The sequence below is a fragment of the Pteropus alecto genome, unplaced genomic scaffold (assembly GCF_000325575.1).
Source record: "Pteropus alecto unplaced genomic scaffold, ASM32557v1 scaffold50, whole genome shotgun sequence".
Classification (NCBI taxonomy): Eukaryota; Metazoa; Chordata; class Mammalia; order Chiroptera; family Pteropodidae; genus Pteropus; species Pteropus alecto.
The window spans coordinates 17,866,222-17,893,977 of NW_006431918.1; the positions used below are offsets into that span (position 1 = coordinate 17,866,222).

Consider the following 27,756-nt stretch of genomic DNA (forward strand, 5'->3'; position numbering starts at 1 on the left):
AGTATTCCGCGGAACATATTTTGGAAAACATTGGGTTGAATTATCACTAGCATCCCGTCTATCTCTACAACAGCAATATTTGATACCTGGCCTACATTTTACAACTGCCTCTTCCAGTGCTCATGACAGACATCAGTACTAAAACAACGCCCTCTTTTCCACTGGCCCCATATTTGATTTCAGAGTCGTCCTCATATGGTTCTCTGGGCAGCCACTGCCAAGTAACTAGAGTTGGCACTTGAGTTGAAACATATCTGCCATGCCTATGTTTAAATATTCTTTCACAGGAATTAATGTGAAATGTTGATTGCTATGATGGCTAACCTCTTTTGGGGCCGGGGTAGGGGGAAGGAACAAGCTGCCATTTTGCAACAGCACACAAAATTACTGGTATTTTTTCCCCCCTTTGGAAAATGCTCAGAGTGACCATATAATAAATATAATGTCCAAATCAGGACATGTCTGAGAGTAAAATAGGATACCGTTAATAATTACAGGAATAAATGGCGATTATTCCAGGTAAACCAGAATGTGCAGTTGTCACTTATACTTCATTGCAAGGACTTAAAATTGGGATTTTGGCTTTAGTGGATATTTTGACTCTCTGCAAATGCAATTCATTCCCATGAGTAGACAAAAGTAAATTTCACAGTACGTGAGGGGGAAAAAAGGTTGCCAACCCTCCTGTCACTCATCCACAAACTTTCAGGTTACACCTGTTAGTTAAAAAAATATTCATCCTCATCAATCCTGTACACAAAGCACGAAAACAAGTCAGCAGGACCTGACAAGTTACACTTCAAAGTTACCTACACTGTGAAAATTTGTACTAAACGTTTCCAAGCCTTTAAAGTGTTGGAGGAAAGAATGGATTATACAGAGAGCCTGAGAGTGAGAAAATGCATACGTAAAAAAGCTAGAGGTGCACATTCAGCTATTCTGTTGCTATAGTTAGGGCAGGTAATTATTAGCCATTGTCATAACTTGGATTACATTCCAAAGGGAATAAAATGGGAGATGTTTCATTAGACAATGCTGTCAGTCTTCTATGCTTTTGGAATCTGTCCACTGAAATACAATGACTACCTCAGAATTATGAAACCCAAAACAGCTCAAATCAAAATGGGGCGTGGGCAACATGTCCTCTTGGTATCTTCGACTCTACAGAATTACAGAAACCCATGTAAAATCATTCACGTCTGGACTGCTAGAGAGCCCAGTGGTTATTTCTTTGCATTTGAGGAGAAATTACATTGAATACAACTTTTTCCTCAGCAGAGGAACATCTTTCCTTAAAGTCAATAAACAGAAGATTTCATCTACAATTTTTCCTAGTTTATTAGTCAGTCCCTCAATTGCTTGCCTTAATCATGCTGCCAGCTAATTGTGATTAGGATTAAGGGAGGAGGAAATAGAATGAAATCGGAATAGAGAATAAGGGGAAAATATCCCTCTTTTTGAAAAACGCTGAAACTTTATAACTTAACTTTTAGAATGAAACTTTGCTTCTTTTTCATCTCCTCTCCAAAGGAGTTTCAGCTAACACTGCCCTGGTTGAGGTCCCATCAGTGGAGCCAAGCTCAGCTGTTCCGAGCAAGGAGGGCAGTTTCAGCCTCCCAAGTTCGCGGATATTCTAGCCGAGGCTTAGTGGGGCTCAGTGGCCTCCTCGCATAGTGCTCCGGCTCTAGTTTACTCTAATGACGAAGGTCTTTAGATCAACCGTGGCCGTTGTGATCTCAAGGAACCACAAGACAAACACCAGAAACAGAGCGTGAGTGTGAGCAAAGTTAAAGTATACACTGGCCCTGTCAGTAACTAACTATATGTACAGAAATGTTTTCTTTCTTTTATCGAGTTAAGGTTTTCCCAGCTAACTCATGCCATAGCCACCCCCTTTCCTGAAGGCATTTCACTTGTTCTATTTTGTGTTCCTTCTAGAAGTCCACATTTAGAGGTCAGCCTTCCAAGGAGAGCTATAATAAATGAACTTTCACTGTGGGGGAACTCTTAATTAGATAATGAAAAGTGAGGTGCAGAAGGGCTATTACAAGCAAGTAGCACTCAGAGGTCCTGCACCGCCTATCCTATCAACTAAATTGTGAATGCCTTCATCGAAAATGTTGAGCAATATTTTACACACACACATATCACCACACCACGTAACTATATGCACACATACCTGGATTTAACATCTGACATACTCCTCGAGTCAAGTTCCTGAAAATCCCAAACACCCTGCAAATGCTGCTTTGCAACTAACTTTCTGATTCTGTCCACAAAGGTAATTCTCTAAATCATATCTGTTCTCTTTGTCCCAACAACGTGGATCAAATACATACTTCTGAATTTGTAGAAAAGTGAGCCATTTCCCAAGCTGCCTTCAGTGCTTCCTCTCAGATCCTGGGTATGCAGAGCTGCAGCCAGGGCAGGGAGGAGCCTCAGGTATATGAGCAAGAGCAGGAAGTCAGGACTAATTATATCTTGTTTTATTTGGCTATCTGAATAACAAATGAAATGGCATGTTTCATTTCAGTTGGTTTTTAAGAGCAAATTACCTCAGGCTGATATTTCATTCCAATGGACTAGATTATTTGAAAGTGTTAAAATTAATATTCTGATCAAGTACAGACCTAACTCTTTTTCTTTGAAAAATATAGGTTTTCAGGATAAAAAAGCTCTCCTTTCTGATGACAATTAGAGCACCCACTACCTGGCTACATTCCATCATTCAGTGTTTATATCCTGTATGATCCAAAGCTTCTTGTTGTGGGATCACACAACACACAACTTTTAAAAATTGGCTTCAGAGGCAGATAAAGACTTTGCATAAGACAACAACCACCACCTCTAAAACTATTATGTGGTGCAAATACTAGGGACAAAGGCTTTAGTGTATGTAGTTTACTAGCTACAAGAAGTCATAATAGTTCCTTTGCTTGCATAAATAAAAATGTGGTTTTTTGTATTTAAAAATGTCACTGGTCATAATGGCTATATATGTGTTTGCTATGCAAGAAAAGTTCAATATGCTGAACACGTGTCATGTAGAGCAAGATTCGAACGCTGAGTCCAACATGTGTTTATGAGGATATCTAGAACATAGGATCTCGGCCTCAGCCACACTTCTCTTCAGAGCTCCTAAGACTGGCTTGTGACAAAGAAGAGTGTCAACAGCTTACTTTATCCTTTCAAATATGTGTACATAGTAAAGAAAGCCTTTCTTTACTACCTTATCGTTCTGGCAATCTATAGATAGATGTTGGGGAAATAAAAAATTACTCTCTGCTAGAAAAAGATGGAAGCAGCCATACTATACGTAAATGCTGCTTCAGACTCACTTCTTCCCTCAATTTGAGGGGCAAGAATTATCAGTCTCCCTCCAATTTTAATGTTCCATCGGTCCACAGTTTTCCCAGGTTATTTGAAGTTGGGCTTAAAAATACTTGTCTGAGCACAATGTAGGTTAATTCTGAACGATCTAAAAACATTCCCTGTGGTTTCTAATGGCTAAAATTATTCCATAGGCCCAAAGATGGAACAGGTTGGAATAAGTTAGTGGGCTCCTTGTCACTAGATATACTGAAGATGGAGGAACAACTGGCAGGGAACTTTGAGAGAGAACTCAAGAAGTAGATGAAGATTTAATTGAGAGACTATGATGACTGGTGCTATAATCTTTCTGTCAGTAACAACTGACAGCTGATACATGAAAGTAGGACAAAACATCTAATGCCTGGTGAGCTGAATGCTAAAGAATGGCATAATCTCGTAATTATGATGCATTTACTAGATCACTTAATTTAATCGAAACAACTCGAGATTTACAGGGGCTTTTTATTTTTTTAATTTATTTTTATTTTTATTATTTTTTTTAGGCGAGGCAATCTTTGGGTGACCTCGCAGATTGCAAGTATCTTGTCAGCTTAAAATCCCTTATTTTTTATTTTTTGTTTTTTATGCCTACAGCACCTGGTCTTCCTAGGTGGTCTCCCATCCAAGTACTAACCAGGCCCGAACCTGCTTAGCTTCCAAGATCAGATGGGATCAGGCTTGTTCAGGGTGGCATGGCCGTAGATTTACAGGGGCTTTTTAATTAGGATGGTTTTGGAGGGACGCATTAGCTGTTAAGTAAAGCTTATACTGAGCACACAAAATACTGTAATAGTTCCATGTTTACAAACAATTTGCATTACAAAATGTATTTTTTTAAATTTCATACTTTATACAAAAACCTAGGTCAATATGTGACAGTAGAGTATTTCCTTTAAAATAAAGGCTCTCTAAATTTAACCATATTTATTATTAACTTGCTTTGTACTAAAGTTTCCAACGTTTCTTTGCCAAGGCTCATGTTTTAGTCTTCATTTCACTGGTGTAGAATCTCTGACTTTGAAAATTTTTTTTCTGTTAGGAAATGACATGCTAAAATTCAGACCCAATGAGGTGTAATTTCATTTTTCAAAAACACACTTGAGAGCTTTAAAGAGGTTTAAAAATTTCTATAACTAAATAATTTTTATGAAATTCATGTTATACATGAATATCCTACCCTTTCCCCCAATTTTTGATTTGCCTTCTTATTTTTCAACATTCTTCTTGGAAAAGAATCACATACCACTTAAGGAGTGAAGGAAAATCATGATTCCTGGTGGGGATTGGTTCATCCATAAAAGTATCTGTTGGGATAAAAAAGCGCTTTTCTCTATAGAAGGAACTCCCTGTCAGGGTCAAACTGCCTGTGAGCCTATACAAGCTACATCTGCTTCCCCAACAGTTCGACCCTCAGACCCAAGCCTCTGCAGAAGGTGCTAGCCTTCCGACTTCTGCACTGTTTCACTTGTCTCTGGCCCATCAGGTATTGTCTAATCTCAGCACTGAGGGGGGGGCGGGGAACTAAAGGAAAATCAGCCCTCTAAGTAGTTGTACAGAATCACTATTTTTACTCTTCCCTTTTGCCCCAAAGCAACTCTCCTAAATAAGTTGTAAAATGGATATTTTTGCTCAATATATATAACATGCAGATATTTATAATCATGACCTCCCATTTTTTGAATTTATCCTCATGTCATTGGGAGGAAGAGAGCAAATGTCCCCCTCGCCCCCACCTCTTCTTCCTGTACAGCATTACTGTGATTTGTAAGTGGCTAAGAATTAAAATAATAGCTCTAAAATTCTGGCAGGATTAGAAAGAGACTTTCTGGCCAGCGACTAAAGAGTTAACCTTAGACATTACAAGGAAAATGTTAAATCTGTTGCCAAGTCATTTACTGCAATGTTAAAAGCTTAAAGAGTGAGTTTGCCCAACACTCTGGAGCCTAATAATGTAATTGTAACTAGTATACTGAGGAGATGGAACAGCCTTCTAACACGGTTTTAGAAGTGATTTATTGATCCCTGCACAATAATTTTTCAGCGATTCATATAACCAGAATTTATAGATTTATTCCTAACTACAGGAAAAGCTGACTTCACTCTTGTACCCTGTGCCTTCTCACATTAGTCTTTGAATTGCAATTAGCTAAGTTAAAGCATGATCTTGAAAAGGCATTTATTTCCTCCACCCCCTTGGGGGACAGGATCTAGTTTGCCAGTTTGGATTGTATCACCTCATCTTTAGAAAGCCATTTAAGTACATTTATATTTTTAGCAAATAATACCATCAGAATGTACATACTTCACATGAAGGAGGAAAGATAGTCAGAAAGTACTGTTGTACTTTGCAATATTATTACACATGCATGATACGTGTAAAGTATGCAGGCTACTTAGGGGAGGTGGTGGTGGAGGATGCCTGCAGGACTTTTCCAATTTGGAGCTCTGTGAACATCAAAAGGAAATTGAAAACATTTAAAATATAAGCTAATACTCCCATATATTGAAATTTGTTGTAACTGATACAGAAATCTGAGATGATATAGCCTTTTAAGAAGAGAATTTGGCAACACTAAACGTATGCATTTGACCCAGCAGTTTCATTTTTAGGAAGTTATGCTTTGATATGTTCCCACAAGAGCAGAAAGACATATAAACATATATGTACAAGGATGTCCAAGTTAGCACATTCTTTAGAGTAATAAGAAAACACTCATCTTGCCCTAAATGTCCATCAAAGAGGAAATAGCAATTTAATTATGGAATCCACTCAAGGAAATACTATGCAGCCTTTAAAAATGTTACAAAAAGTTGTCGAAAATATATTATCCAGTAAAACCACAACAGTATAGAACTGAACAGTGGACTTCTGGAGGGATATATAAGAAACTTGTCACTTTTAAGTTACATTGAGAAGAGAGGGATTGAAGCTGAGGGAAGATAGAGAACTTTCATTTTTCATTTTGGAATTTTCTATGATTATTTTTTTATTTCAAGCAAATAACTACTTTCTACATGTTAAACTTATTAAAATGTACAAAAATGAAACCTAGAGAAAAACAATATTAGAATACCCAATCTATGTTACATTTTAAAAGTTGAAAAGAAATATACACGTTTTAGGGCAATTATGTTGTATTAAAAGAGACTTGCATTATCATTTCATCATTCATTAACTCCTGGAGTCTTTTAACACATATTTTATTTGCACTATCCTCATAAGGTTGTTAGGAGGATTAAACAAGGTAAGGCATGTACAACCTTTGGTTTGAGGCTTGATGCATTTTACTCAACAAGGTTATCCAGCTGTTATAATTTCTTATAAAAGCCAAGGGAAGTGTTCATTGTAGGGGCATAAAGAGCAATTCAGAAAAGTCTGACTTCAGATAGATGCAACTAAATATGTCTTCTATTTCTGCTCCTAACTGAGACCCCCTCCACTAGACCTCGATTACAAATTAATGGGTTTGTAATATTTGCCTTTACTCTTTTATCTATGAAGCTTCCTACTGCTAGGAGGGCCACTGTATGCTTTCTAAACTCATGGTCACAATAAGAATTAAGTGGATTCTACTAAAGAAAACAAATGTTAGCATATTGTCCAATACAATAAGGCTTTAGTTCTAAAACTACATCTATCAATGCAGAGATGCTTAAAAAAAAATTCACACCAGCCAGGGATTATCTCATCCTGTTTCAGGTAGTGGGTGAAAAATATCACAGTATTTCATAAATGAGGATCTGTAGAATGTGACATGTTAGGGTTGTACTCTGTTGTGTTTCCTTAACGACCAAGCAATAGAATATAGTAAAAAGTTCTTGGCTCTGCTGAGTCAATGTCTCAAGAACAGGATGCCTTTTTAACCATGAAGTGATTCTTACAGAGGACAAAAGAACCTGAGCTCCATCTCACAAGCATCCCTTGGGCTGAATCTTGAAAATCTTGCTGGGAGAGGAGAGAAGCTAATTATGAAGCAAAATGAAGACGTCGCTATATAGAATACGGCAACGTGCCTACTCACGTGCAGCTTTTACTCCAGTGAAGGTGAGAGTGGGGAGAGAGAATAAGCACTTAAGCTACCCTATAAATAAAATCATTTTAGATAGGGCAATGCCACCAAAAAAAAAAAAAAATGCAGTAAGAGCGATCAATGCTCCATTAGGTAGGATAATTGTGGGAGAGAGTGAGGTTGTTTTATGCTATCACAGTACAGTGTTTTTCACCAAGATTGTATACGAATAAAGATATCAGCACACAAAAAGAACATTCATGAAGAGACCTTGAAAGCAGATGCTTGATGCAAAAGTACCCATACCTAGAGACTCTCCAATGAGCATCATATCGCCTATCTCCAAAAAAGGCTCCTTTCCCTCCTTGCATTTGTTAGAACTAGCAAATCTTTCACCTTCTAAGCAAATAGAATTTATACTTTCTTTCATGAGAGCACTCTCTCATATTAATTTATACCCATAAGGACCAAACAAATGTTCCCTTATGACTTCATACAGAATTCAAGTCTATCTCTATAGTGAAATGGCTCATTTTCTCCCTCCATTATGTCATCGATTTCTAATTTTTCTCTCAAGCTGTAAAACAGCTGCTGCTAATGCATATGGACAGATTTCAAAATTGAGGCTCCTATTACATTATGAGCATTACTGCGAACTGTTTAGCGTTCTCCTTTGTCTGAGACGGCTATGGTGAGTAGGGAGAGCGGACGAAAAGTAGCTTAGGGGTTGCTGGGTAAGAACTGCTTGTGGTACTCTTTGGAGCGTATAAGTCCTTTATAAGAAGCAGACAAACCAACAAAGAGTTCATGTCAAATCGCCGTCAGAAGCTGTCAACAACCCCAAGGGAAAGACCTTAGTCGACAGAAAGGGGGAAAGGAAAAAAGCAGCAATGATGCAGCCTTGTTCTAAGTATACAATTTGAATAAAGCAAGCAAGCAAGTCTTAAAAAAATATAAGTGTTAACTATATGGACATCTGTTAACTTGAGGGGTGCACTGTAACAGAGTGGTTACATGGAGGGGCTCTGAAACCTGCCTGGGCTTTCTTTCCAACTACTTTAGGGACATGAGCCACCATTCCTTGTTTGAGAGGTCATTTCACACATAGGCTTATCCCTGTTGGGATCGACTGTTATGTGTCTTCCTAGCAGCCTTAAAAAACATCTTTTTCTGTAAATAATTAAATAATTCTGAACTCTGAAGTGGAAAAAAGGCAGTAAGAAAAATATATTCTCTAGTAATAACTGAGCCAGAGAATCTACTTTGAATTGCAGTCAACTGTCAGCCAAAACTTTCTGAAGAACTTAACTAAGCTAACCAGACTCTTCTAAAATTTTAAATGTCAGAGAAAATATTTTAATTCTAATCTTTACCCTTTCCAGGACTTCTACATTTAAAAGGCTATGGAAATAGTCCATTCTCTTCATAATTGACAATTAGTGTAGCACTTTTGAAGTTCATTGAAGACAGAAGGGTAAGAGAGAATTTTTTTTTTTTTAAGTGATGGACTTTTCAATTTTTTTCTTTCCCAATCTATGTTTGCTATGCAAATTGAGAGGGCAGACTATGTTTTCATAATATTTTATTCATAAGTATTGCTTTATGTGCTGTTAACATAAACACCTTAAAATTTTTAATAGTTTTGAGGACCTGATCTTCTCATATTTATATCATTATATGGAGAAATTTTCTGTATTTTTAAATTGTATTGTTACCAGAAAAGTATAAATAAAGGCTCCATGTCACGTAGTGCTATATTCCTGAATGATGAGACTTACATCGATTTTATCTTTACTTTCTGAGCCTTTATAATGTAAGACATCACAGGTAAGATACTATTTATTTTGTGACAAAAAGAAATAGACTTTCTATGATCATCACTTAGAGCCATGGAAATTAATCTTATGCTATTGAGATCAAGGGGAAACCAGAGGCCTTAAGCTATGTGGTGGCGATGGGCCAGATCTTGATTCATTCTTGGAAGCTTCATACATACTATTTCACAAGTGATACCTGGAGACCACTTTAAGTCTATGTCATTTTGGTGTTAGGATTGTTCTGGAGAGAAGAATGTTTCAGGGGTGGGTGGTAAAGTTGTAAATAGAGACTGATGGACTGCTATCTCCAAAATCACACAGTTGTGTGCTCTCCACACACTTGTCAAAGCTTGGCAGCAAAACCTCACGCTTGGCCCAGACCAGGGCTGGAGTCCTGCTGTGGAAGCAGATGGCTGGTGGCCCCTAAGTCATCTGCACTGGTACCAAAGTATTCTGCTCCATGGGTTCTAACTTACAATACCACCTCCCAGCTCTCTGAAGGGAGCCACAGGCAATATGATACAGGAGTGGGGGCAGGCACAGCATCTGGCATGGGACTCCGGCCCTTTCTCCTGCTTCCAAAGTCTGTGTGGGAAAGTGGAGTTGCCTGAGGTCAGGAAGAGGTGGTGGAGGGCCTGAGATCTGCTTAGGTGAAGCTGCATGCCGCCATTCTTTGAACAGTGGCCAGGAGACCACTTTGTCACCTGGTGATAAAGTTGGCTTCCTGCCCCAGTTTCTTCTTAGAATAGCAAATAGCATATAAGGTTCAGCATCCCTGTGAGGTTGTCTCCTAGTTTTTAATAATTCCTTGTATTTATTTAGTGCCTTTTTCCTCTCCCAAGAGCTAACTATAAGAGTTTTCCATATGTTACTTCAATAATCCTCATTAAAGCCCCGTGCCTGGGCTGGTTAGAGAACAGTGCTAATGGGGCCAAGGTCAGCACTCAGCCTCTCACAAGTCCCCTGTGAGCAACCCCATTTGCACTGAGAAAATCTGTTCCATGGCCTTACTCTGCACAGCTAACCATAACCACTTTGTGAGGACAAAGATAATGGGTGGTAGCAGTATTAATAATAATGATGATAATAATAATAATAATGGCAGCTAACATTAAATGAGTGCTTACTCTGTACCAGGTATTTCCTAAGTGCTTATCATATATTAACTAATTCATCTCTCCCAAAAATTCCATGAGAAGTACTATTGTTAGGCCCATTTTAAAGAAAAGAAAACTGAGGCCCAGGGAGGTTAAGGTCACACAGGAAACGGCAGAGCAGGGATTTCAGCTCCATCAGTCTGCTTCAGGGTATCAAACTCTTAACCACCACTCAGGACACAGCAGCACTGTGAACGGCACACCTCAGTGTACAAAGTTCTTATATCTGGACATTAAGCACAACTTACTAATACGTAGTACAAGGTGAAGAGTTGAGAAGAGGGATGCAGTTAACAATTAAAAGTCACTACCAACAATTCCCCGTGCTACACACGCCATAGACGCCATCTCATTTAATCTTTATGGCGGCATTTAGAGGTAGGCGCTGTTACTTCCATTTTATAGATCAGGATACTGAGAGTCAGAGAGGCTAAATAATTTGAATGCTGATATTCAGTGGAAGAGCCGGAATTAGAAATCTGTCTGCTTCCAACGCACGTGCTGCTTTCAAGAAACTTCAGATGGCATTCTCAGTTCAGTTAAAGGCAATATATTTATGAACAAAAAACAGAGGTTTAGAGGAGGTGGAGAGACTTACCATGAGCGATGGTGTCCAGGACTAGCACACTTTTGGCCTTCCACTGCTGTGTCCTCTTTCCTACAACTACCAAACGACTATTTCTTTTAACCCTATTCACATATCTCAGTCAAACAGAAAATAGGTCAACCCATATGGCCACAGGGACAATGCTGGGTGATGGGAGAGAACAGCAAATTACCCATCAGAAAACAGGGATACCACAAACCGTATTATTTGCTTATTGGGCAGATTCAATAACATAGTCCATCTAAACCACTGGGACAAAGCCAGTGCTCAAAAAATGTTTAAAAGACATCAACATCCAAAGAGCTTCTGCCTGTCACTTGAAACAAATGAGAGTAATTACTTAACCATTTCCCTCTCTGGAAGCACCATTCTCTTGAGAGAAGAGTGGCCTCCAGAAAGCATGGGTTCTGGTTTCAAACACATTTAGATTAGAACTCTGGCTCTGTCATTTCCTCCATGAACTTGGATGTGTTACTCAGCCACTCTGAACTTCAGTTTCCTAGCCTGGAAATTGGGATAATGGAATTTATGTCATGAGATTATTGGATTAAAATAGAAAATAAACATCAAGAGGCTCTCAATCAGAGCTCAGTAAAGGCAAACAATTATTGTTAAAGATCTTCATGGACACTAAAATATAGAACTCTGATGCTATTTCTCCATTTTTGTGAGATCACCCATGATTTATAAATGGGAGTTCACTCGTGCATCTGCAGATCCTTTTAACTGATCTGCTTTCTTAAAAGTGTTCATTTGTGGAGGGGAATTTTGCTTTTTCAGCAGACAGAGTTTCAAAGTGCATTGGCAGGACGTGTTGGGTGCCTTGATTAATGGCTCAGTACACATTCGCATTGGTAGTAATAACTAGCACATGTGTACTGGAAATCGCACACAGCATCCTGTGCACTCGCATTCTGATAAATAGCAAGATCTTAAACAGGGATGGTCTAGCTAGCTAGCTGTGATGACTGTTAACACTACAAATGCCAGCTTCTGGACTGCAAGTTCCTCATAGATTAAATATCAAAACCCAAAGAAAGAAAAACCCCAAATTGTTTCCTGTATATTATCCTCACATCAGACAATGCAATCTGGGTGTGAATTCTACCCGAGAGCAATTCTTGCATTGTGGTTAGCAAACCAGACTGCTTCTCCCTTCTAGTTTCACTTGATCTAACTAAGGGTAGGGCACAGAATCTTGACCTAATGCTGAGATCCTTCAACAAGTCATTTAACGTTAGTTGTATTCCATAACTTGCCAAATTATAACATAAAACGTTAAGTGCCTATTTCAGTAAAACCTAAGCTTTCGTGTATGGACAACATTTTAAGGTGCTAAGGCTGGCACCAACAGGGCTTCGAATATCCCTTTCTCTCCAACCCCAAATACTCTGCTGTCTCCTCAGACCTTTTCCATCTGCTAAAGATAAGGCGAGGCATACATCTAACAATCACTCAGGAGGCTTCTGCTTGGAAATTTCTCTTCAGGGTGTCACAAGATAGCAAATACCAAGGTAGGGACAAATGGTTTCTTCACACGCTGTTGTCTGCTGTCAAAGTATGTTCTTGTTTCCTGTCCTACTATCACAATATGGATATATTTCTTAAGTGCAAGAGTCAAGCCTATTGTGTAGAAGATGCCTGCACTCAAAACAATATAAAAGAGGCAGTGAATGGAACAGGTCTATCAGGGCTGAGAGTCCAACTGAGTTTCATGTAAAGTTTCGACCACTCTATTAGCCTGCTTTGACCCCAGAAACTATTTTCTTCAGGAATTCACTTCCTCCTCAATGAAACATGCATAAAAGAATCTAGCCGGAGACCTCTCATGTATATGATGAGCCTGAAAGACTTAAGGGCCTTAAATGTAGTAAGGTTCAACATTTTTAATTCACTGAACACATAATCTCTAAGTGCCCTGAGACTGGGAAATAGGCACCATGTGCAATCATCCTAGATGAGCTTCTTATCAGTGAAGGGGTTATATGACACAACTCATGGAAAGAAGCCAGCACAGTGCCAGTGTGTTATGGGTACCCAATTAATGTTGACCACACTGCCCATTCCCTAGGCATCTATTCTACTGGCATATCCAGGTTTTCAAACTTCAATTATGAGCTCTGTTGAGTGGTAGGACTGCAAGAACTACAGTGACTGTCTTTGAGGGAGCTGGCTATGAAGCTTTCCCTCAGAGAAGTTTATAAGTGATATCCAGCTGGAGTTCGTGTGATTAGAAGGTTCCCCAGACAAAGACCTCATCAGATTCCCTCTCATGATTCATGGTTCAGGTCCATTATATGATCGCTTCTGGAAAGGACTTGGGGAGACAGGCTTTAAATACGGAGCTACAGAGATAGACAAATACAGGGGCCTGAGCTTATCCAAGAGTTGAGTAGGGAACCAAGACAGAGTACTCAAAAGAGAGGGGTTAAATAGGTTGGCAAAATGAAGGGGCTCAAAGCAGGATTGAACCAGGGTTGGATGGTAAGTTCTAAGAGTCACAGCCGTGTGTCCAGGGTAAGCAGGGAGCTCTCTTGAGCAATTATTTGGATTAGATGAGTGTGGTTGGTTTCTATGTGCCAGCTTGGTCAAGGGGCAAAGGCAGATGTGTTGCATTTAAAGAGTCTATTCTGGAAGGGATCACGTAAGAGGGTTTCTTCAAGTATGATCTACTGATGCCTCAGTATCCTCTGAGGTGCTTATGAAAATGCAGTTTCCAAGGATCCTCTCAGGCTTCATGAATCAATGTGAAATGAAGCCAGGGACTTGGAATTTGTATTTTTGACAAGCACTCCCTCCTTCACACTCCCATTAGATATTTAGGAATTCTAAGGTTTTAAAACCACTGGAATATGGTAAAGTACAAGGAATTTAAATATAGGAAACTTGAGTTCTATTCTTGGCTGTGTGATCTGGGGAGTCACTTGACCTCACTTGAGCCTTAGTTTCTTCAGCTGTAAAATGGGGATAATGTATTTCTTCACAAAGATTGCTTAAGCGAAATGAAGACTGAAATTGTCTGTAAATGCAAATGTTTATAATTATCACATTTCCAAGACAAAAAGAAATCTCAGAGACTACAAACCATTGCACCTACAACAGGTCTGGGCTTCGTTATTCATCTCAGAATTGACCAGTGGTATATCCCTTAGCTATGTGTCTCCTGAAGGCTCTTCAATGGTCTCTCTATCCAGCACTTATAATTCTGCCTGATGGTCAGTCTGAGTGCTGGCATTGGGAGATGGACTGCTCATTTTTCAAATCCTGGAGTGGTGAGGGAGAAGTGCTGTGAGGGGCTAGAAGTCTCAGGGGTCTGCTCCTCTATGGGTGAATTCCAGGGACTTTTAATGTGCTAAGCTACTTGGGACGGTAGCTGGGGTTAAAAATTAAGAAGCGAAGGCACAGGATTAGAGTCCCAAGTGAGTTGATGAATTGGAGAAGTAGTCAGGAACAAAGGAAAAAACGGCTCAATAGGAAAAGTTCTGGATGATACATGGAGGAAATGGTTATTATCACAAACACGGGCTAAGCAACGTCCAGCCAAATGAGGATAATAAGCTGAAAATGATCCAATGAGGTCTGGTGGCCACTTAAAACATGAGTGTGAAAGTTGGCTGGACTAACTGATGCACAGTTTGTAGGAACTGTGAGGTAATCGCCACTTTATCCTACCTTTATGAGACTTCTTTGTCCAGTTCTGGACTTCGGTTTGAGAGGCATGGAGTGCTTGGACACAGTTCAACAGATAGAAATAAAAATGATGAAATTGTTGGAGAACAAGACTATGAGGAAAAGCAAAAAGATCTGGTATTATTTAACCTAGAGAAAGAACACTAAGGAGAGACTTAACTCTTACAGTCCATGAATTAGAGTTGAGAGCGACCAATTTCTATTTGTATTCTGTTGAGTAAATAGGCTTAAATTCAGTAAAAGGGATATATGTTAAGGAAAACATTTGCGTGTGTGTGTGTGATGAATCTTAAGAGTCTGAACAGGCTCTTATGACAAGAGGAATCTTTTCAAACTCTGACCCTGGGGCCACACCAGACTGGGGGATATGGATATGACAAAAAAGACGATTTCAACTATTTTGAAAGTTGGAAGGAAAGACAATACTGACTGGATTTGAAATCAGCCCTAGCTCTAGCCCAGAGCTATGAATTGGAGCAGGCAATTAACTTCTCTGGTCCTCAGTTCCTGCATCTGTAAAATAAAGGTAACAGGCTAGATGACCTTCAAGGTCTTTCTCAGCTATAAAAAGTCATATTCTGTAATGTTCAAGAGTAATATGGTGGCTGTATTTAACATGCTAAAGTTTTCCTTCCAGTAAAGCAAAAACAGTAAACATGCTGAAGGGAGGGGTAGGCATTTGATCTGGGCTTGATGGGCTGATGCCATGGGTTGGGGTGGAAGAAATCGTGGAGAGCTATGAGGCCCTTGTGGCGGACTATCTGGCCTTGAGACAGGTAAAGAGAATGCAAGATATGCCTGAAGTAGGGGGGAAGCATGAGGGGTGCCAATAAGCCGCCTAGGAACGAGGACAAGGAGAGAAGACTGTGGGGTGTGAAGGACAAGCTGATGAAGATAAAGCGTTCTAAGGGACCCAGCCAAACCCTAGGACTTGGTCTAGACTGGACAGCTGATGAGGCCCCTCCAGGGACTGCCAGGAGATCAGGTACAACCTCAAACCAAAAGAACTGGGTCTGTAATCAGGTAGGAGAGGCCCCAATACTTCAGAGACCTAACAGTCTGAAAGCACACAGACTTGGGAGAGACAGACTTGATTTCCATTTAGCCTCTGCTACTTACCTCTCATGTGATCTTGGGAAAGATGCTTATTCTCATTAGAACACACTTCCAGATAATAAAATGGGGATAATAGATCTACCTCATAATATTTTTATGAGGATTAAACATGATTATGTGCCTGACACATAGCAAGTATGGAAAAACTGCTGTAATACTGACTTGGGCCTGGGAATGAAATTAAGGCGGAAAAACTTCCGTTACCTCATGGTTTACAGAAAGAGCCTGAAACTCAACCAAAATTAAGCTTTTTGTAACCTGTTCACCTACATTCCTCGATCTGATCCTCAGGAATATTAACAAGGAGATAACACCTTGTATAGGTCAGCCAGCAAGCTGTAGAGTCGTGACAGTTATTAAAGTCTTCTGGCTTCAAAGTCATTGCTTTTTTCCCTAACACCTACTTGGGAAAGAAACAGAAGAACATGGGAGACAGATTGGTGCTTTAAAATTATAATCAAGGTACCTGAATAATGTGAGAATGAATCTGTACTTTGGTCTGATTGCTGGAAGTTGTCTACTGACAGTCCCTTGTCCTTGAAAAGTTGCTAGACCCTAAGCCTCTCCTCCCATCCCCAGTCTGCCACTAACTCTGCCAAAACAAGCAAAGTCAGAACTAGATTAGCACAGCTTTCTGTTGGTCACGCTTATTGAACGAAGAAGATTCTTTTGTTTATGTCTTTAAATAGAATCCTTACCACTGATCACTCTCTCCAGGAGCCTGTAATAAAACTTAAGATCATTACTGAGTCACTTAGCTCTTTTTTCCCTCATAGCCAAGTAACTATCTCTCCGATCTCTCCTCACAAAATTCCTTTCCAACCAGCAAAGCATGCCTGTGACTCTCCTCTCCTACTTTAGATACTGGTCCCAGGACCAGACATTCACTTCTAGTGAGGCGAGACGCGCTGCTTTGGAGCCCAGAGAATGGCTCGCCCTGCCAAGCACTGACGTCACAGCTCCTTTCTCACCCCAGAATGCACTCAGACTCTCTCTGGGACCCTTTCTTGCCCTGGGATTATTTAAAAAAATTTAAAAGAGCTGGCATTTTCTTTTCAAAATAATTTAGATAGAGTCCTGCTGGAAGCAAGGAATATGACTAAGTGATTTCTTAAAGTCCCTTCCAGCCAGTGATTCACCAGACATAGACTTTTAAGCTGGAATAGACTGTCACACTCTGGGCCAAATGTCTCATTTTTGCAAATAAGAGTGGATCCAGAGAGGTTAAGAGTTGTGGAGGCTGCTTACTGCAGTGGGAAGAACATGGGATTTGAAGTTAGAAGTTCTGAGTCTGAGGCCAAACTCAACCAGCCACATGTTGTGTGACCTTGAGCAAGTCATTAACCTCTACAGCTTCAGTTTCCATATTTGTAAAAATGGAAACAGTACTACATACTCTACCTGCTTCCTAGTGTAGTTTTGAGGATAATATAACATATTTATAAAAGACAAGGCAAAATGTAATAAACTACTTTATCGACATGTTGTACCACTAAGTAGCTTTTTCAGGGTCACCCTGTGGTGGACCCAGGATCCTTGATTCCAGTGTAATTCAATTTCCATCATACAATGCTGTCTTCTTGACATTTTTCCAGTTCTATAGTTATAAGATTTTCTCATAAGCCACTACACTAATTTGATCACCACATGCTTTCCTTTAAACCCCTGGATATATACATAGACTCAAACTGTGGGAAAACAGACGGGCTCAGATGGATTATAGACCAGCTTTTGAAAACTTGTGGATGTTCTCTCAAGCAGCCTTCCATTACATCATGGTTATGGCCCTCAGACCTTGGATTGATAGCTTCCGAGGGACTGGGTATATTCCCGAGCTAGCTTCCCTGTAGCTTCTCTAACCAGTTTCATAACACCAAACTGGACACTGGAGATGGATATTTGATAGCTTGTAATGGACTCTTAGGCTACATCATGTACCTTGAAGACTGAAATAGGATGAGAGTGAGCCACAAAGTAAAGTGATAATAGATAGTTGAAGTGCATGCTGGATAGAGATTTGGGAACATGTTCAGTGGTAATAGGTGGTTTACTGTGCCAATTTGTGGCAGTCCACAGAAGACAGGCAGGAGATGGCAGCCTAGTCTCACAAATGACGTGTGAGCCTAAGGTTTATGTGTTTCCATGGACCACTAATAGAAGGGGCTACTGGGCTCCGAGCCCCATCATCAGTATTAATGCATTGGAAAAGATCAACCATGATTCATTTGGCCTCATATTAATCACAGGGTATAGTGAGTCCTCAGAAGGCTGACCAAAATCATCTCTCCCACTCATCAAGAGACATCATACACTGCCATGCTGATTTATATGGCCCTCTGGTACAATGGGTACCTTTTTCATAACTGATGCTTCCCCAACAGAAATCCTACTTCTCCCTGTTTTCTTAAGCATAAAAAAAGTTCAAATTTTAGAAACAATGGTGAGGCCAAGCCTACCATAAATAGAGAATATAGCTGTTTTCTCTAAGCAGTAAAAAAGAAAAAAAATGTGTGTGGGGGAGGGGGGGTTGGAGAACACTGTGAGCCAGTTCAGCCAACAATTTCTATGTTAAAAAAAAAAGTTGAAGTTGGAGCCATGTGGTCTCAATAAAGTAGTAAAAGATATTTTCTTTACCCTACACTTCATGTGCCCATAACCTTCCTTTTAAATCATCTCTAACCAGCCCCAAATCACTGACCGCAAATCATTTGGTGGCTTTGGTCTCCAGGCAATGCAATGTGCTGGGGTAGACGGGGAGCCGCTCCCAAGAGCGCTCCGAGGGAGCTTCCGCTCCCCAGCCAGGCACACAGACCCCAGCAAAGCCCCGAAAGGGTTCCGCACCGAGATAGCACATGACATCATAACTCAGTCATTCAGGAAAAAACTGAAACGGCTGCAGAATCGCACAACATGCCACAAACCACAGCGGGCAGATAAAGCCGAAGAACAGCTTTTCTTACGAAAACATTCACGAATGCCACAGGCAGCTGGCAGAGACACGTTTAATTACATTTACAGAAACCCATCGTATCCATTAGCCCCGCCATCTTTGGAGGTGACCAGCAAGTGGGAAGGTCACTGAAGTCCATCTTCGAAATGGGAAAGCCAGGAGAACTTGAAGTTTATGTCGCTGCATTTCATAATGTGTGTTATGGCGAGATTTGACCCAGCTGTAAAATCACTTGGTAGGCTTTGAAAAAATTCCAAGTGAACTAGACCTCAATGAGTAACCTATCTTTAAATTTATAGCTGGAGATTAAATGCAGGCGAAGGTGTGGTAAATCAATTATTCAATTCATGATTAATTTAAGAGACACGGAGCTTGTCCTGAGCATAAACAAAGCTCATTCGATCGCCATCCGCGGTCACATCAGAGGACCCTGTCTTGTATTTTGCAAGTGCCATTTGAACTTTTACTTTTTATAAAGGAACTGTTCAAAGAGTTGTTATATACACTTTGAGGGGATGGTGAGGGGATGGTGAACGGATTGGGGGTGCCTTTAGGGTCCTCAGTGACACAAAGTTTAATGTGTGTTGGTAGAGTTGATGAAAGCTCAAGGGGAAAAAAATCCAGATAAAAATGCTATTTTAAAGAGTACTTAAGCATCAGTTTACACTAATTGCTAAAGTGGGAGTTTGAAAGGAGACTGCAGAATCGGCTATGAGACAAGAAGGATATGCCTGAAAAGCCCTATGGACTTTTCTAATTTTAGCCCCAGAAAGCAATCATTGTTGCTAATTCTAGTCTGTGATTTCACCTGTGTGAAATGAGATTTTTCTATACTAAAAAAATAAATAAATAAATAAAGCAAAAGCACACAACAAACAACACATGAAAACACTGGTGGTCAAAGTAGGTCTTGTCCCTAAAGGAACAATGAAAAATTACATAGTAGCTTGAGACAGTAATGTCTAGTAGCTATAAGCTTTTCAGAAAGATGTTATTTTCTAGCCTGGAAATGTATTTGGCAATAATCTTTTTCATCAGACACCCAAGGATAACTTTCCATTTCAGTTGGGAGTGAGGGGAAAGTTCAAATGTATGCTCATAATATCTTCATGTAACTTCTATAGCAATGGTTGGAGAAAATGCAAGAAGACTCTTGGGTTACTGGAAATAACCTGTTTGCCATTATGTGGGCAATTATAGCTTGGACTTGCTTTTTAAAATTGCTGGGGTCAGCAGAGTTTTCCCATGGATTTATCAGCAACAGAAATAAACATGCATTCCACTGAGCTCCAGTTGTAAGTGTGAGAAGGGCCATTTATTGAAAGTCTTTTTCAACATGTGGACAGGAATTCAATTTAAACTACCAGGATCTTAAAGGAGATTCTGGTATCCTGATGATTTTCTTCATCAGAAGTTGAAAACATTTCAGCCCCATCTCAAGTGGTCCTCTCCCTTGGCCCTTGCCACACACATCATCTCTCTCCATCAAGAGCCTATCTGCTGTCAAGAGAGGTGACTTCTCATCCTTGTAGAGCTCGTGTCAAGGTCTTTACGCTTGTAGTGCAGGAAGACTGAGGGAAATCTCTTTAAAGGTCATGTTGGTTACCTCTGGATCAGCTAATTTCAAGAATTCACCAAAACGGAATCTTTATAAAACAGTGACAGCATGCTTTCCATACAAACTAACGGAGAATGTAAATTTTTCTGTTTAGTCTTTCCAGGGTAGATGAGTCATCAAGAATGCATTCTTCCCTATTGTATTCTGCCTGCCACTTGTTCCCGGGGAACCACAGCCAACTGAATGCTAACGAAGACAGGGATCTCATGCGAAGGGCTTAGAGGAGAACAAGAGAACAAGAATGGAGCACGGGAACTTGTTAGACAAAGAACTGCAATCAAGTGAAAGCCAACAAAACATCTTTCAGGCCACTGAAGAGCAACAGGTGTGAAAATGCTCCAATTTGTCACGGGAAAAAATCACCAAAACCTGCCGTTAAAGGGTTTCCAGCTAAAGTTCATTCAGCCACTGAGCAGCAATTCGGCTGTCAGCCTGCCTGCTTTGCTAGTTTCCTTCTACTTTGCAGATTACATTGAAATTAGAAAAGAGTAGAAGCGAACCTGGTGCAAACCGCTCCAGGCATATCAACTCCCGAAAGAGAAGCTTCTCTCAAAGTATCATTAAAAAAAATTTTAAAAAAAGAAGGAAAACGGCGGAGAAATTCAACCTCATGCCTCTCTCCCCTCCCCCACGCCAACTCTAACAGAGAAGTCGCGCGGAGCAGGACCCACCACCCCCGCCCCCTAGGAGCGGTTTGAGGAAGCATTAGGAAAACCGTAGCGGCGACGGTCTTCGGAACCCCTACCAGCGAACACCCAGAACACATGAATACCTGCATGCCGCTGCCCCGAAACGTTATTTCCTGCACCGCTACATACAGTTAACGCTCTCACTTACCGGCTGAGCAGGAAACGCCCGCTGCCCCTAAAGAAACTCTTCCCCGGGGTCTTTCAGTTCTCAGCTACTCCCAGCTTGCAACTTCAGGGCTCTGAATTCAGTCTCGTTTGCAGAATACAGCGCAGAAAATGAACAAGCAGCCCAAAGCCCGGCCCCTCGCAGGCTGCGATGAAGACGTCGTGGCGTTCTCGGGCTCCCGGGAAGCCTCCTGGCGGCCAGGCAGCCGCGAGCAGGGTCGGTGGGGCGGCCGACTGCGAACGCGCCGAGAGCGCCGCGACTTGCCGAGGGGCCCGTGTGCGCGGGGGTGGGGTGGGGGACTGCTGGGGAGGGAGAGAGGGTGTGTCCAGGGGAGGAATGCTGCTAACTTCCAGAAATAACACTCAGAGGGGACGGAGGGCGATCCATCTCCCCTCGCTCCAAACCAAACCCTTATCACACTTAGAAAGGCGTTTGCTGTGGGGGATTGCAGTCACCCGTGGAGAAGGCAATAAGCAAGTTCTACCCACGCTTTCTCAAGCCCGCTCAGCTGTGGCTTGAAGCATTTCGTAAAGACTTCTGACCATTTAGTCGACCAAGACACCTGGGGGGAATTCCAGGTGGTGACTGATAGTGGATTTGCATTAGTTACGAAAGAAGTCAGTTTTCATCTTGATCTTCCCAGCATATCCTTTCACACAAGCAGTATCTTTCAATTACTCTCCATCTACATTATTTCTCGTGAATTAAATTGCTTCTCTGATGCTGCCTTACTGCAAAGCTATAAATTAATTACTACATTACACATGAAGACCCTAGAAAAGGAATGCCAAGAAAAAATGGTTTTTTGTTGTTGTTAATTTTTATGTTGAACAAGTCTGCCATTAATCAAGTCTTTCCACCAATATCTAGGAACAGAGCCAAGATTGAGACTCATCGAGAGATGAACATGTGCATATGTCTGGTTGTCCCACAGTCTTTCTTTGCAGCATTATGTCACAGTGACTCAGTTACCACACAGATATTATGGAGAAACAATATGAGAGACAAAACCCAACCATTTAATAAAGACTTGCTCACCAACTATAACCAATTGACAGACAGGGCTTAAGTTTCAAAAATTTTAAAAGATTATTTCAATACTTCCATTGTTTTCTGTTTTCAAGTCACAGAACTGCTTCTCATTGGTCAGTCTGGGAAACAGAAACCCAGGATTGTATTGGAAAATTTAAGGAAGAGACTCATAAGGAACCCATGAAGCCATTCATTTCAGTGTAGCACATAAAATGTCAAAAACATGACAAATTCTTAAAGTCAATTGGAAAACATATCAACATATCAGAAAGTGTGTTCCAGAAACAGAATTATGATGAGCGAAAAATTCAAATAGAAATAGTGTAACAAATACTTTTTGATACGAAAATAAAACATCAAGAGAGTTTACTATATAACTTTAGTTCATTTTTATTATTCTGAGAAAGTGATGGGTCATGAAATATTGAAGTTTTTCGACATTATTGTATTTTCCTTTTATACGGGAATCACCAAAAAGTAAGGATGGCTTTGCTTTTTAAACTGAAAATATTACAGGTTTGGCACGTTCATTCTCTTCTTGTATGTCAAGTCCTTTTATTTTGTAACTCCACACTTTATTTGTAGAGTTTTACTAGTGCCACTGAATAAGAGTCAAGTACTTGTGTTCATTTGAAAGAAAGGCATTTCACTGTAAAGCAGGGTGGCCTTGTTGGGTAGGTCTCTCTAAGATACATTTCAGATCCTAACCATCTTTCTCACCTCCAGGAAGGGGTGGTAGAACAATCTTTTCTCTGTGAATTAGGGGAAACATTTTATTGATTAAAATGCCCAGGCAAAAGCAGAAGGAAAAATCGAGGCTAGGGGTTCAGTATGTGGTCACCATGAGCACAGGAACTTGAGTAGCCCTTTCAACTGCCTTTGCTAAAACTGTGGACATTTTTGAAGTCTGAAATTTAGTTGAGATATCCAATACATTAAATGTCTTAGTCAAAGATGACACTCCCTTCAGTGGTCCTGTTAACTCGTGCAGATGAAAATGAAGGAATAGATGAAGTTTCTGCAGTCCTTCCATATTGTCTACATGAGGAGGCTACCTTTTGGGCGGCAGCTATTAATGGGGCCAAATGTTCCTACAAACACTGCCTTTTGTTTCTGTGCCTGTCCATTTGCTTGTGCTCAAATGAGAACTATCCTAATGCTGAATGTTCTGTAGAGTTTCTTGGGTCATAGTGACAGTCTTCTCAATGTGCATAATCTATGCAGCACTTGTCTCAGGGAGCAGGGACGGCTGATTGTTGAAAATACAGATACCCTGGGCCTTACTCAGAACTACTGAATTAGGATCTTTCTATCTGAGAACCATGACATCAACTTGTGTGCATGTGTATGTAATTGAATGTTTCGAATAAGCGATGCATTCACATAATTTAAATAAAGGTATATACACTGCAGTCTCTATCTTATCACTGTTTCCCATAGGTCTAGTCCACATATTTCCTTGCACGTAGCCACTGATATTAGTGTTTTCTGTGGACTTCCAGGTTTCTTTATGCACATACCTACAAATATAATAAATTCTTGCTCTTTCTTCTTTATTTCTTAAAAATACTATGTGTAGAACTATATCTATTCCCTTAAATGTTTATTTAATCAGGGCCCCACTGATAGATTTGAGTTCTCTCCAATATTTTCCTACTAAACAATGTTAACAAACTTCCACATAATATTTTACACTTGTGCAAGAATATCTGTGGTGTTAATTCCACAGTGAGATTCCTGGATTTTGGATTTCTAATTTTGATAGACATAGCCAAATTGCCATTCAAAGGGCTAGACCAATCAACACTCCCACTAACCATGTTGACTAGTGCTGGCTTCCCCATGGCCTTGCCAACAGAGCATGTAATCAAACCTCTGGGAGTTTGCCAATCTGATAGGTGAAAAGTGATGTCTCAAGATAGTTTGATTTGTATATATGATTTTGAGTGAAGTTGAGCAACTTTTTCATATGTTTAAAAGTCAATTCTGTTCTTTTTATCATGCCCTCTCTGTTTATATATTTTCTCCATATTCTATTGGGTTCTTGGTCTTTGTCTTTATAGACTTCTTGAAATTCCATGTATACTAAGAAAATTATCCCTTCATGTTATGAGTTACAGATTGTTTTCTTATTTTATTATTTGTCTTTTGACTTGGCATATGATATTTTGTGGACATGCAAAAGTTTCTAATTTTTATGTAGCCAGAGAAAGTATGTAGAAAAGCCTTTCCTAAAGCATATGCTCTTGTGATTTAATATTTTTCCATTTAAATATTTGGTCCATTTCTATTTTTTCCTTATTTTGTTTATAAGGTATTAAGGTATGGTTCCCACTTTATTTTGTCTCAATTAATGATCTAGTTGCTCCACTACCACTTTATAAAAATTATTTAAAAATTTAAAAGTTGTTTTTAAAAATATATAACAAAATTTATTATCAGGTTTCATTTATGTTGTGGCACCCGACAGGACTTTCTCCCTTTTAAAGGCTAAATAATTCTCCATGATATGTGTATACCTCAATTTCTTTATTCCTTCATCTGTGGATAGACATCTGGATTGCTTATACCTCTCGGCTATTGTGAATAATGCTGCTATGAAGCATGGGTGAGCAAATATCTATTTGAGATCCTACTTTTAAGTCTTTTGGACATATACCCGGAAGTGGGATTGATGCATTATATAATGTCTACTTTTAATTTTTTGAGAAACCTCTATACTGTTTTCCATACAGTAGCCGCACCATTTTACATTCTCAACAATATTGTACATGGATTCCAATTTCTCCACATCCTTCCCAATACTTGTTATTTTCTGTTTTTCGTTTCTCTGTGTGTGTGTGTGTGTGTGTGTGTGTGTCAGCCACACCATTTTACATTCTCAACATATTGTACATGGGTTCCAATTTCTCCACATCCTTGCCAATACTTGTTATTTTCTGTTTTTCGTTTTTGTGTGTGTGTGTGTGTGTGTGTGTGTATGCACGCGTGTGTGTGTTTTATAGTGGCTATCCTAATGGGTATAAGGTGATATCCCATTGTGGTTTTGATTTGAGTTTCTCTAATGATTAATGATGTTGAACATCTTTTCCTATGCTTGTTGTCCACTTTAATATCATTTTTGGAGAAATGTTTATCCAAATCCTTTGTCCAATTTTTAATCGGATTATTTTTTCTTGCTGTTGAGTTGTAAGAATTATTTTATAGATTATGGTGTTAATCCTTTATCAGATATATAATCTGCAAATGTTTTCTCCTACTCCTTAGATTAGCTTTTCACTCTGTGAACTGTGTCCTTTGCTGAACAGAAGTTTTTCAAGTTTGCTATAGTCTCACTTGTCTAATTTTGCTTCTGTTGCCTGTGGTTTGCCTTATTACCTCCTTATAATAGTAATCTTTTACCTACCGTTTGGAGATGCCATTGTTAACATGTATTAAATTCCTGTCTAGAGTTGGGTCTATTTCTGGACACTTTATTCTGTTTCCTTGGTTGATCTCTTAGTTCAACTGCCACTACCACACTTTTAATTATTGAGGCTTTTAATTTTAATATCTCGTGGTCCTAATTCTCTCATTTGTCTTCTCTCTGAGTTTCCTGGGGTTTTTTTTTTTCCTTACGAACTTCAGAGTAAACAAACAATAATAACATTAGTGACCCTATTACTATTTTTAAAGCTAGAATTAAATTTAGGCAATTAACATAGAATCAACATCTTTACATTGAAAAAATTTCCTAGCCAAGAAAAAAATATATCTTTTCATTTGTTCAGATCTTATTTTGTGGGCTTTAGGAATGTTTTACAGTTTTCTTCATATGTATCTTGCCCATTTATTGTTACATTGGTTCCTAGCTATTTTATCTTTTTATTACTGTTGTAAACGGGGTCTTTTCTCTCATTACACCTTCTTACTAGATATAATCAACTAATTACAGGGTATTTATTTTGTACTATTTTATTTTACTAAGTAATCTTATTGCTTATAGATATTTCTCAATTCTCTTATATTTCTAACCAAATAATAATATCATCTGAAAAAAAAAAGATTAACTTTCTGCTTTCTAATTTTTACTTTTAATTTCTTTTCTAATTTCATTGTTTATTAGGTCTAGTAAATGTTAAATAACAGTAATGATAGTCGGCATTCTTTTCTTATTTTTGATTTTAGTAGAAATGCCTCCAGTGTTTCTGTACTAGGCATGGCATGGACTTTGGCCTGGGAATGATGTATTTTATAATGCTAAGGAAATATTAATTTATCATTGTTTCATTGAGGGCTTTTTTCTTGGGTCAAGTTTGACTATTGGCTTTTGTCCAAATGCTTTTTTTGGTATCTTTAGCAATAATCATATAATTTTTCTCTTAAGAGCTATTAATTTGATAGAACATAATAAATTATTTGGCAATAAACTACCCTTGCATTCCTGAAATAAATTCCACTTAATCGTGGAAATTTTAAAAATATGCTTTAGATGCTATTTGCTAAAATTTTATTTAAATTTTTATACTCATTCATAGTTGAGATTTTGATAACAATTTCTCGTTTTATTGCATTATGAGCACAGAATGTTATCTGCAATATTTCTATCTTTTGGAATTGATTGACTTTTTGAGGCCTAATTTATGGTCAATTTTCATGTATGTTTCTTGGTCACTTGAAAAAAAATGGTGGTGTCTATATTTTCAGGGTACAGAGTTGAATAAGATACATCTTATTAATTGTTATTTATGTCTTCTTTATACTTCAGATGTTTTATCTTGATTTGTTATGGAACAAGAGAGTTTTCATTTCTGTGTATTTTCCCTTGCATCTTCTGTAATTTCTGCTTTATAAGGTAGCTGTATGTTATTTGGTGACTACATGTTCATAATTGTTACACCTTCATATTGAGTTTTATCACTTAGTATTACAAAATACTCTTTTTCTTATTTGTTAGCTTGAATTCCCCCTTATCTGACATAAGGTCATAACCTTACTTTATTTTCAGTTTCCTTTGCCTGGTATGTCTTTTCTCACTCTTCCATATTCATACTTTCTGAATTGCTTTGATCTACATATGTCTCTATGTACAGGATTTTTATCTGTGATATAGTCCATGGCCTCCATCCTTGCTCACTGAGTTCCTGCACCAGGTGTTGCAAAAACGATGGATATAGCTTTCTGATATTTCTATTCAAGTGAGCCTTTCATCTTCAGAGAGAGAATTTTTTTCCTAGCGCTTTGGGAGATCCCAACATCTAGTTTGCTTACATGCTATTTCATGAACAAAATGCTTATATCTGTCATTTAGGCATAAATATTTATAGTAATTTTTTCAGGAGTCCCTGTTATTTCTATAATAGAGTAAATTTCCAGATTCAGCTTTAGAATGATTATTTTGGTAGTGATACAAATGATACTTTACTTGGGCAGCTGACACATGATCTCTTTGGATGCTTGCAATAATACTGAGTATGGTAGAGCAGGGAGAAATTGAGGTAAAGCTTCTCAAAATTTTATTTCCTCATCATCTCTTACACAAGTAGATGATTC

The 27,756-nt window shown here is 39.1% G+C and overlaps 1 protein-coding gene, 1 long non-coding RNA gene and 1 pseudogene across 2 annotated transcripts in view; all 3 read right to left on the reverse strand.

Moving 5' to 3' along the window:
* Window positions 1–27,756, reverse strand: part of PALLD (palladin, cytoskeletal associated protein) — a 342,018-nt gene that overhangs the window by 222,620 nt on the left and 91,642 nt on the right. The window lies entirely within an intron of this gene.
* On the reverse strand, window positions 3,958–4,076 carry LOC112475184 (annotated as a pseudogene).
* On the reverse strand, window positions 20,010–21,859 carry LOC112475081. The gene is made up of 2 exons (XR_003044570.1): window positions 21,175–21,859; window positions 20,010–20,553 (listed from the first exon to the last, which is right to left on the reverse strand). It is a non-coding gene; the product is annotated as an uncharacterized LOC112475081 (long non-coding RNA).